Source organism: Rhamphochromis sp. 'chilingali' (assembly GCF_963969265.1).
Source record: "Rhamphochromis sp. 'chilingali' genome assembly, chromosome: 5".
NCBI classification, from domain to species: domain Eukaryota; kingdom Metazoa; phylum Chordata; class Actinopteri; order Cichliformes; family Cichlidae; genus Rhamphochromis; species Rhamphochromis sp. 'chilingali'.
The window spans coordinates 716,284-728,735 of record NC_137932.1 but is presented as its reverse complement, the minus strand read 5'-3'; the positions used below and the strand labels follow the sequence as shown (position 1 = coordinate 728,735).

The window sequence follows — 12,452 nt, the reverse complement described above, 5'->3', positions numbered from 1 at the left end:
TTTTTCTCCTTGGGCCAGATGGATGGGCTTATCAGAACAACTGAGATTATATCAGGTAAATGAGCAATTAAATCATTTGAAATTGTTCCTTTAGCAGCAATCTGAAACAGTTATTGAATGTCTCGGGCCCTGAGATGCTGAATAGCTTTACTGAAACACGAGGCTCCATCTAAACGTCAGCTAACCAGGCTTGCTCTCTGACACGTGTCTGAGTCGGGGGGGGGGGCATTAGGTCGGGGTACCCATCCATCCATCTCTCCTCCACTTATTCATCTGACCTGCTTCAGCTTGCAGCAGCCCTTCTGCACAGAGCCGCACTGTCACAGTCTTTCATGTGCGTCAGGGAGGCATACTTTATGTTCCCCTGTGCCCCCTGCAGGCCCTCCTGCCAATTATCTATGAAGCCCACATCGTTTCTGGGACACCACTCAGACAGCCAGCAATTTAAGGAGAACATGCGGCTAAACATGTCACTCCTGGTCTGATTGGGGAGGGGACCAGAGAAAACTACAGAGTCCGACATTGTTTTGGCAAAGTTGCACACCGATTCAATATTGATTTTAGTGACCTCCGATTGGCGTAACCGGGTGTCATTACTGCCGACGTGAATTATGATTTTACTGAATTTACGTTTACCCTTAGCCAGCAGTTTTAAATTTCCTTCAATGTCGCCTGCTCTGGCCCCTGGAAGACAATTGACTATGGTTGCCGGTGTCTCTAGCTTCACATGTCTGAGAACAGAATCACCAATTACCAGAGTTTGACCCCCGGCGGGTGTGTCGCCGAGTGGGGGAAAACGGTTAGACACATGAACGGGTTGGTGGTGTACCTGGGGCTTCTGTTTAGGACTATGCTTCCTCCTCACCGTGACCCAGCCGCCCTCTTTCCCCAGCTGCTTGGGATCTGCCGGGGAACAGCTAGCGGGGCCTATGCTATCTTTGGCTGCACCAGCTACAGGGGCCTGGCTAGCTATGGGTGAATGAAGGGTGCGAAGCCGAGTCTCCAATTCAGTAATCCTGGCCTCCAGAGCTGCAAATATGCTACATTTGTTACAGATATCATTACTGCTAAAGGAGGCCGAGGAGTAACTAAACATCTGACACAATGAGCAAGAAAGTGCAGGAGGGACAGGAGAAGTAGCCATGGTGCTACGAGCTAAGCTAAGCTACCAAAACTGTAGAGACACAGTGAGTGAATACTTTGGCTATAAGTTAGGTAGTGAGTACACAGAGAGTGTGCTTCGGATAAAGCACGTGAAGATTATACTATGAGAAAAGAATGTATCTTACAGTTTTTAATTAAATTACTAAGCAGATAAGCTACTCAGAAACACCACTGTGTTTGAGCAGGAACAGGAAGTGATACTCTACACAGAGAGAGCGAACACCAAGTGACAGTGCCACCAAGTCATGCGATACATGTCACTAAAAATAACAGCACTTACATTTGGCTCTTATTTAGAGGTGTTATTTCAATGGTGTACCTTTTTTTTGTGTATGAGGAGCGCTTGAAGAGTTACCAACTGCTGCTAAGAAAACACTGCTCAAACACATGAGGAATGCAGTAAATCATAAAATCACTGAGCGCTCCTTCAAAGCAGTGATATATGGGAAGCAGCTCTGCGAGGTGTAGAGCGATCAAAGGCGTGGCAGAGGTCTGGCCTTAGTTTATGGGAGTGTGGCGGTCAGCCGACAGGCCTCAAGATCAGAGAGGTGGAGTTCACTTCTCCCTGTTTGCCCCTGAGAGCAGGCTGAACTAATCCAACCCAGTTTCTGCAAATTGAGGAGACTTGTGATCCTCAGAAGGTTTCCTGTTATCACTGACGCCTGTAAATTGCTTTTTCCTGTCCTCGCATAATATCATTACAGTCTTTTCAAAAGATGCCAGCGCGTCATGTCTAGCTTTGTGCCTCAGGGAGGAAAGATTTTCTATTCCTGGAAGATCAGCTACATGTGACAATAAGAACCCTGTTTGTCTACTTATTTGTCCTCTTTAATGCACTCTATGCACATATATATAAATGTATATTTCCCTCACAGGTGCCAAAAACATAGTGGAAGAGATTTGAACCAACACTGGGAAACAACATCTCACATGTTCGTGTACCGCTACGTTACAGGTCAGCGTGTCACATGTTGCCACGAGCTATAGAAGCTTGATTGATTCAAACCACATGTTACAGTGAGATGAAATAATTCGAGCCCATGCAAGAAAAAGAAGTACAAGTTGATTTTGGCAGGAGAAATAGTGCATAGAATTTTTACACAATTAGAGGGGCACGACTCAATTGGTGGAAATATGATTACATCTAAAAATAAAATACAGACTCTTGACTGAGACGGTAGAGCTGTTTCTCAGACTCAACTCTAGTTGTTGGGCAGAAAAATCCAAAAGTAGCCGTTTACACCTTATTGCAGACTAGCAGCATTTCCTGTAAGCCAACATTTGAAAACAGATATTTATATGTGCAATCACACAGCCCCACAGCCGAGAGGCTAACAGCAGCCGTACACCCAGGCTACTTTTTGTTAACTGGGCCTCAGTAGTAGTCGCCCCCCCACCCCACAAACACCCAACAGAAGAAGTTTCAAGAAGAAAGACCCTGTACCTCTCTGGAGAGCATGTAAAACCTATGTGCCTGCAGGGGTCAAAGGTCAGAGCAGCGTGAACCTGACTCTTCGTTTGCTCAGCGGGTCACCACCTGGACCTGTTTCTAACTGTGGATGTGGGCCTAAAATATGTCTTTGCTACAGTAGCAGGAGGAAGAAGCCACTTATCAAACAGGTGGGGGGAGATGAGGAGACAGGTCAGGTGTGTGTGTGTGTGAGTGTGTGTGTGTGTGTGTGTGTGAGTGTGTGTGTGTGAGTGTGTGTGTGTGTGTGAGTGTGTGTGTGTGTGTGTGTGTGAGTGTGTGTGTGTGTGTGAGTGTGTGTGTGTGTGTGTGTGTGTGTGTGTGTGTGTGTGTGTGTGTGTGTCAAATAACTCATCGCTCTCTTTCTGTTAGTGTTTCTCTCTCTCCTGCTGTTTGAAGGTCTCTCACCCCACTTAATTGTCACTTGGTAGAGGAACAGAGAACAAAGCGAGGTACGGTTTCCATGGAGTGCTGTCAGTCTCTCCGTTCTCTTCTTAACTGATTAGCCTCGTTGATCAGCCTGAGATGCACATTTACTTATCCTAAAGCAAACACCAGCATGCCCCGGCAGTGACTGCTCTAAAAATAACAGGTCACTTAGCAAGAGTCAAAAGAGAAGGCTTTTAGAGGATTACGGGCCTTGTTAACACTGCTGAGGGCAGGATTATTATCTGAACAATGGATGAAACTGCAGATAACGTGACGAGAGAGGCGAGTGCTGATGTGTTATGAGCCCGATCCTGCAGCCTCTCAGGTTTATGGAGAATTTTAGTTTCTTTCAGCTTCACTCGCTTCTGTTTTATGGTCATGGCTGCATCGTTTTGGCTCAGCATCGATTCCGGTTCCAGCAGCAAAGTCAGAAAAGCACGAAAACCTTTCGCTTTTTAGCGTTCATGTATCTTTAGCAAAACACTGCAATACTTGTTTGTTTGCATTTAAAAGCACCACTGCAGCACGATCATGTGTCTGCTGCTCAGTGCTCTGGATTCGGCTTATTAGCAAGTCACAAACACACAACAGCTGTAACACAGTCGTTTTACAGTCTGAATGCTGTTTACGTTCACAGCCACCATCTTGGATTGTTAACTGGGCGCTGCTCTGACTTCCTGAGTTGGAAATCCAAGTCGAGTTATTCCAGCTATAAATACTGACTTAATCTGGACTGTTAATATTCCTGAAGTCTCCGTTGCATGCCCTTACTGCGCCGCTGCATGTCTGAAATGAAATGAAAACTGTGCTACTCTAATTAGTCAGTCAGTGATTTACTCTTAGAGCTTTTCACGAATGATAACCAGCTGTTAAGAGTGTTGTTAATGAACCACAGCAGAAACGTTCATGTGTGTATCAGCAGCTGCTGTGGTGTTTGAAGGTGACTCTAACAGGAAGTCTCTGTGGCCGCTCGCTTCATCTGTTACAGCTGCTGTGGGCGGGATTATTATTGTCATTGGAAGGTTTGTGGCTGTGAATAAAAGGCGTTTATCAATAAGAAAATATAACTGTCTGTTTTTACATCCAATCCTATTGAAACGATGACAGAAACACCCACACAGTGCTGCAGAGTCGAGAGGGAGGAGCTTTTTAGTGAAGTTCATCCACTGTCTCAAACAGGCTGTCTTAGCTCGCTAACCTTGGACGTCTATATCAGGGAAATCACCTCTTTATGACGACACACAGAGCCGACATTAGAAAAAATGTCTGACCTGAGAGTAGTCTGAAGCTGAGCTTTGAGCTCATACTGATTACTTGTACATTTGTGGACATTGCTATTTGATATTTCGACCACAGTAACGAGCACAAACCAGTCTTTAATTATATGACAGAGAATAAGGAATGCTAGAATATGTCTCGTTTGTTAAACACTAACTAATATGAAACACCAAATGCTGTAGCAGTGTGGAGATGTTGATGGCAGCACAGGAAAAAGCTGCGGTCCGTCTGGTCTGAATTGATGAACACCATCGTGTCCATGTTACTGCTCAGAAACTCTCATTGTTGGCTACCCTGGAGCGTGAGAGGAGCGTGCTGATCAACATTCAGGGCTTGAGTTTCAGCTTCAGTTATAGATTTGACCTGCTCTGCTTCTGCAGAGGAGAGCTGAATGTTATAGCTGATTTATTTGAGGATTTCTAAGAGATTCCATCTCCATATGGTGTCCGTATGGATGTAAGGGTGAGCTGATGGTGCGGTGCGAGGTAAGTGGGTCATCTTTGCCGTGGCCTTTGTGGAGATCCAGAAATTCTTTTATTGCTGCCATATAACTTGAATCATTATAATTGCATTAATAACATTCTTTACTGCATTATTCCATTTAATAATATTTCTCACAGTATTGATATTGCATTAAAGTTGTTTATTGAGGATGTTTAGTTAAGGATCCTTCTATTATGTTAACTTTTATTACAGGTACAGCCAGAAGTATTTTATACACATTGCATTTGTGCTTATTCAGAGTTGATGTTCCGTCCATTAAGGATCTTAAGCTTCACTGGCGTGACTGTCCAGGTGATACATGCTGAGGGAAGATGAGAACATAGAAGGTTGACTGCATGCATGCTTACAACACATATAACACATATAATCTAGGAATGTGTCAGGCCTGAGGCCTCAACTCATTTGGTGTCTCACTGTATTTTTGTCAGAAGACATATGCTGATGTTTTCTCCGGGCTGTTAATAAACTGACCGTTTGATTGCACTTTTCTGGGGCCTCCGTGGTTTGTGACACTGCTCTACATTGATTGATTTCGCGACACCTTCTCTACAGTGTGATTTGAAATTGAAACACCCCCAAAGCCCTGGAGGAGCATCTGCAGGGTAGTGATGGAACAAGTCATGGTCTCGTTTGAGAAGCGTAACATTTCACTTTAGATGAACCCAAAGCTATTAGAGAAACTGTTTAATAATCTGTTGACTCAATATTCAAAAACACGGGTTCAGCATAATCATACACACTCAGGAAACCACCACTCGTTCTACTCTGACATTTCTTTAGATAATACAGTCATAGGCTTACAGAGCAGCTTGTTATAGGCCACCGGTGACTCCTGCTAATGCTCAAAGGTACATTAATGCCGAGTCATTGAAAGTGTCCATCATTGTGTGTGATCATTATTATGTCAGGAAACACTTTCCTGCACTGATGCTCAACTGCAGCAGGGAAGCTCACATCAGTGCATCTGTAATAAAGTGAGCTGTTTTACTGGGACCAGTACACACCAGTACAACAGCATCAGCTCATGTGGCTGTACTTCATCTTTTTAAGGACACACTGCACTCTGTGTTGAGGTATGCCAAGTTTTCAGCTAAGAGCTCTTTGAGAACCATCTAACCGGTGTTCTTTCACGCCGGTCAGACGGTGTCATTGTTGCCATTTCTTCAAAGATGTAACCAAAGAAATGGAAACAGATGATCTGTTTTTGTGACAGGCTGCTAGCAACAAAGTGCTTCTAAATACAGTTTGTGTGTGAATGTGTCACTGGTGTAAATGGTCAGGTTGAAGGATTAGACCTTCACAAAGCCTGGGGAAACATCAGCACAAAGTCTGGCTGCTTGGAAGCAAAGTATAGTAAATCGTGCCAACATTTCATCAGTCGTGAAACGCTTCCTGATCTTTGTGTAAGTCACAGCAACCCAACCTGACTGAACTCATTTCATACATCATTATGCAAAAATGCTGCATGAATGAAAAGGTAAACACATTATATTCACTGTATCTGGAAAGGATTCACAGACGTCACATGTTGTCCCATTGCAGCCGTGTGCCAACCGGATCACATTTTGCACTTGAATTCAGTCAAACTGAGTTTTTTAGTGCCAACCAATGAGCCGGTGCCGACACAATGACACGTTCTGTCTCAAAGCAAACGCTGACTTTAGAAGCACAAGGGTTTTATCTTCTACTAATAATGTCATAATGAAAGTCTGATAAAGTAAGTGTGTGTGTGTGTGTGTGTGTGTGTGTGTGTGTGCGTGCGTGCGTGCGTGCGTGCGTGCGTGCGCGCCTTCTGCTCTGACACAGGGATTTAAGGTCCTGGATGAGTTAAAGCCTTTTTAAACCTCAGGTGTAAACGGCTGATGGGGTCCCGTCATCACCCCGCTGGGCGGGCGTGAAGAACGAGGCATTAGGTGTTAAGAGCAAAGACGCTATAAAGCAAATAAACAGACATGTAGTCCTGCTTTGTAATACTTGTGCTGTCCACACGTATCTGTCAGCTTGGTGAATTTTGTCAGGTTGATGATCTGTTGGTGCAATAAACTAATGCTTGTGTTATACAGCGAGGTAAACCATTGATATGATAGTGACGTTATCTGTTTGAATGCCAAAGTCATTTGTCACCTGGAAACACAAAGAAAGGGACGAGTAAAAAAGAAACCTCCATGTTCATTAGTCATCTCACAGCAGAGCGAGAGACAGCTGTAGCTTCATTGTGAACACTGTAAAACCAGCATCAGTCTCTGCTTCCTCTCCTCACCACCATCATCTGCAAACACAGGAGATGTTCATCACGTTTAGTGGAAATGCAAACTGTCTCACAGTCACTGTTCACAGGAGGCAGATTACAGAGAGCGATGAGCCGGTGTCACTTTTATAGAAAATCGTTGTATCAGCATTGTCTTTGAGGACTGCTCCAACCTCACTCTGGAGAGTCATAGCTGTCACCTCTGACCTCTGCTGCACAGGGACTGCACACACACACATGCACCGCCTGTCTGAGCATCATAAAGAGAGCACACATCAGAGAAGAGGGCGGTAAGTGACTCATGTTGTAACTGACGTCAGACGCCGGAGATTTTGGCGGAAAATTAAAGCGAATGGTAGTTTAGAATTGAACGAACTCCTTTAAGCTTCAGTATTACCAAATACACTTATCAATTGTCTTATAACTAACAACATTTGTCTAAATCATCTCCAACACCCTGGAGAACAACGGGGAGAGTTTAGAGGCTCTCCAAGATTACATCGATCAGTGCTTCCATGATCTCGTGATGAAGAAGGCCCAGAGTGCAGCTTCCCCGGCCAAATCATTAAACTATCTACGTGATAAAAAGCTATGTATTGCAAGTGTATATGGTCCAAATGTTGACGATCCCTCAGTCTTTCACGGTTTTTTCAGTGCACTCTCTGAACACTTAGATGGCACACTTGTTCTTGGTGGTGACCTCAACCTTGGACTAAATGAAGACATGGATAGGCTCAACACAGCGGGAACTCAGCGTAATTGGCAGTCCACAAATATAATCAAACAGTATATGAGCGACTTTGGTCTTTGCGATGCATGGCGCTCCCTTCACCCCACCAGTAAGGAATATACTTTTTTCTCACATGTCCATCACTCCTACTCTCGTCTGGATTATTTTTTGGTCAGCAGCTCACTGCTGAACGACATTTCAGACACTGAGATTCATCCTATAGCTGTCAGCGATCATGGTCCTGTATCTTTAACACTAATGCACAAGAATAATACTACGCCAAGAAAAAACTGGAGATTTAATATATCACTACTTAAAGATGAAGACTTTATTAAATATTTTAAAAAAGAGTGGACTTCATATTTGAACTATAATGACACTCCCGAAACATCAGCTTCTGTTCTATGGGAAGCAGGGAAAGCTGTGATGAGAGGTAAAATAATTTCTTTCTCATCACATAAAAAGAAAAAAGAAAACAAAAATATTCAGGAATTAGAAAAAAACATCAAATCACTAGAAGAAGCCTACGCGTCCCACCAAGATCAGGAAACACTGAACAAAATACGCAAAACAAAACTAGAATTAAATGAGATAATTGATAAAAAAACAAAATTCTTAGTACAAAGACTACGCCTACAAAATTATGAACATGGTAATAAATCCGGTCAATTTCTAGCAAACCAGCTAAAAATAAATAAAGAAAAAACAACTATATGTGCTGTTCAAGATTCATCTGGGAACACATTATATGAACCGATACAAATAAACAACATTTTCAGGGATTTCTATAAAACGTTGTATTCACCACAAATAAACCCATATAAAAAGGAAATTGATCAGTTTTTGGACAACATAACTCTTCCAAAATTATTAGACACTCAAGCAATGGCACTGGATTCACCACTGACACCAGGTGAACTCCAGGAAGCCCTGATAAGTATGCCCAATAATAAGGCTCCAGGTCCAGATGGCTTTCCTGCAGAATTCTACAAAGAATTCTGGTCGATTCTAGCACCAGTTTTCTACAGAACGTTGTTGGAAATTAAAGAAAAGGGCAGACTTCCATCAAATATGAATTCTGCAAACATTAATCTCCTGCTAAAACCAGGCAAAGACCCTGTATATCCCTCAAGCTATCGTCCAATATCCCTTATAAATGTAGACCTTAAAATAATCTGCAAAGCTCTCTCAAAGAGACTGGAGAAAATAAGAGTCTATCAAAATAAGATTACTTAATTTGATAGACTACTCATACAGTAAAAACCTAGAAACTACAATATTTTCTTTAGATGCAGAAAAAGCGTGTGACAGAGTTAACTGGAAATTTCTATTTGCAACTTTACACAAATTTGGTTTTGGATCCTCTTTCATCAACTGGTTAAAAATATTATATAATTCCCCAACAGCTTGTGTTAGAACAAATGACCAGACATCCTCCAGCTTCTGTCTCCTGAGGGGCACCAGGCAGGGATGCCCACTCTCCCCTTCACTGTTTGCAATTTTTATTGAACCACTAGCAGCAGCAATTAGACAGAATTCAGTAATTAGGGGCATAAAATGTAAGAACGTGGAACATAAAATCAGCCTTTATGCGGATGATGTGTTACTTTTTCTCCAAAACTCACAAACCAATATCTCTGGGGTGATTGCATTGATAAACTCTTTTGCAAGAATATCAGATTACTCAATGAACTGGTCAAAATCTACAGTCTTCCCGATTAATTGCTCCGATCGTCACCGCGACGCGACGAAGGCTGTCCCAATTCGAAGGCTGCTCGAAATGCGGCCCTCAAATGCGTCCTTAAGTTCCCTGAATTTTAAGGACGTGGCGGTGTAGACTTCGTGGCCCAACATATCCCAGAATGCATAGCGCGGCGGTGGGTGTGGATAATTTTGCCGAAAAAAACGGCGGATGAGGGGCGGCCGAAGAGTAAACTTTAAGTAAGTACTGAATATGATGTCACTTATTTATGTGCAAATGTTTAATAATGAAGAACATGAAAACATTACTGGTGGCCACATGTCGGCAAAGTCATGTGACATCAGTGACGTTTGTACTAACTTGGTTTTAAAGCCTTTACTTTAAAATATTCGCCGTTTAATAGCTGAGCTTAATCAGAGAATGATCAAAGCTCATGTAGAAACAAACAAACGAATGAACAAAAGATTTTCTCCTTCATCTCTGTCAAACACAGCTGTATGACACGTTTCCAGCTGTTAGTATCATGGTTGCTAGGCAACCTGGGCAGCGCAACAGAGGCTAGACCGTCCCATTTCACAAGCCTCGCACTTCCGGCCTTAGTGGTCTTTAAGTACATGGCCCTTGAGGATCGTTGAGGCTGCGTACTTTAAGGCTGCAGACCCTGAATTGGGATACAGCCGTTGAGGAGCTAATTTAGCCATTTAAATCAGCTGTGTTGGTTCGAGGACACGTCTAAAACTGCAGGGACACCGGCCCTCGTGGACTGAGCTTGCCCACCCCTGCTCTAGCAGATCATTACATGAAGGAACCTTTTAAAACAAGCGCGCTCATGCTCACAGGTGTACACACGGGTGCTCACACACACAAACTACACCCTTTTTGGCTCCTACCTTAAAGCACACTGTGTGCTGTCGATCTTACGTGCTGCACAATAATGTCAGTGCGCCCCAGGGCGGCTGTGGCTACAATGTAGCTGCCATCGCCAGTGCGTGAATGTGTGGGTGAATGACTGAATGTAGTGTGAAGCGCTGTGGGGTCCTTAAGGACTAGAAAAGCGCTATACAAATGCAGGCCATTTTAATATTTAGTATTTACTGTTATATTCCCATAGAGCATGGTAATGATGTTGTTTATTATATTGCTCTTTTTTTTCTGCTTGTTTTCTCTTTTTTCTTTCTCAACAGGTGATCCAGGTGATTGACAGATGTATTTTTTGTCTGCTTATTTTGTTGGTTTTGGGTTTTTTTGCCCTTTATCACCGTTCCTCTTCCCCGCTGTTTTTCTTTCCCTCTTTCTTTCTCCCTTTTCTTTTCCCCAGTCAAGTCTGTCCCGTATTTAGCAGATTAAAATAAAATAAACAATAAAAGGCGAATCAAATAGACCAATACAGCAAGGCTGGGTTGGTTGATTTGGTAAAGTAAATCTGTTGGGCATCTTTCTTTGCCTTTAGACAATAATTCTGATGGCAAAAGAGCCAAACGGGGCAGGCAAAAAAATGAAAATAAAAAAATAAAGAGAGTACACCAGTAAAACCAGAATATGCCGGCTTGTACACATACACGAGAGACACGAGAGTTCTTCTTTACTGATGTTTACTGTGCTTCTCTTAACGTACAGGTACACCGTAGAACTAGTGAATACAAATGTACAAGAAAATTATATTTCAGCATTAAAACATATTACAATATAAAATTCACAAAATATAAACAAACATACCACTTTGGCCTGCAAGTAGACAAACCGGTGTAACTGGAACTTAGGACTTATTTCTTCTTTAACATTCACACGGCTAGACCGTCACCATGAGCAGCTTCTCTGACCTTACTTCCCAAAACAGGAAGTGACCTCTGCCCTTACCTTATATTTACAAAATTAACCGGCTATTTTCCATGTATCAAATTAACTGTACACCAATCCGGTAGGCAAAAAAGGAAAATGTTAACATGCTCAACACAAAAATAAAACATACAAAATAAAATGAGTTAGTTACATTATCATTACAAGAGCTCCGCCTAGTGGTCAAATACTAACATTTCACCAACTGTTACACAGAATATCTATCAACATTAGAAAAGATACCTGGAACTGCTCACTCTGGGCCTGAAGGGAAGCACTCGGAGGGATTCTGGTAAATGAGAGGAGACAAAGGAAAACAACAAGAGGTGACCGTGTAACACAGACAGCTGTTCACCATCTCATGTATCATCTCTGGGAGCCAAAGAGCGAGGCTTTAGTTTAAGAGGTTCACTGGGGCAAGTTCAAACTCGGGTTAAAACATCCTGTGCCTCGTCAGGAAACATGACCACGGTTGTCCAGAAGATGGCGCCCACACAGGGAAAATGAAAGTGGCTTTACCCCAGGCTGCAGCTGCTGCTGCTGCTGAGCGCTTCTCCCACTGACACACTGCTGCTTCCATGTGGTTTGCTTCACACAGTCTTCGTGCTTTAACAAGCAACTTTATTGATGTCCATGTTATTGTACGGAAGTCGTTTGCAAATGTTTTATGCCCATTAAGGGACGCAAGCATCCTGGATCAGTCCGCATGCTCAGGAAATACGAAAAGATCCAGGACGACAGGAAAGCACACAGGAAACAAATGATCTGCCTCACAGGCACATTTGGTTTCCCTGATAGAAAAAAACAGTCAAACTTGGATATGAGATGGACTGTTTTGTGTTTTTTTTTATGAAGACCTGATGAAGTTGATGATGGGTCGAATCTGCATGTTTAGTCTGTTGACTTTAAGCATCCAAAATAACAATTATTTTGAACCTTTTCCTCATTTTTTCCATTTTTCTGGATTTTTCTGATCGTTAGCAAATTCATTTTATTTAGGCTCTGATCATAAACCAACAATATAACTGAAACAGTGTCATCAACTAAAAGACAAAACACTTGGAATCTTTTTATTTGTAGGACTTTTATAGAA

General features: G+C 42.6%; 1 protein-coding gene and 1 long non-coding RNA gene across 2 annotated transcripts in view; one reads left to right on the top strand and one right to left on the bottom strand.

The window, feature by feature from the left end:
• stmn4 (stathmin-like 4) overlaps nt 1-12,452 on the top strand; it is a 52,142-nt gene that overhangs the window by 20,964 nt on the left and 18,726 nt on the right. The window lies entirely within an intron of this gene.
• On the bottom strand, nt 4,980-11,599 carry LOC308397334. The gene is made up of 3 exons (XR_013971724.1): nt 11,240-11,599; nt 6,968-7,112; nt 4,980-5,144 (listed from the first exon to the last, which is right to left on the bottom strand). It is a non-coding gene; the product is annotated as an uncharacterized lncRNA (long non-coding RNA).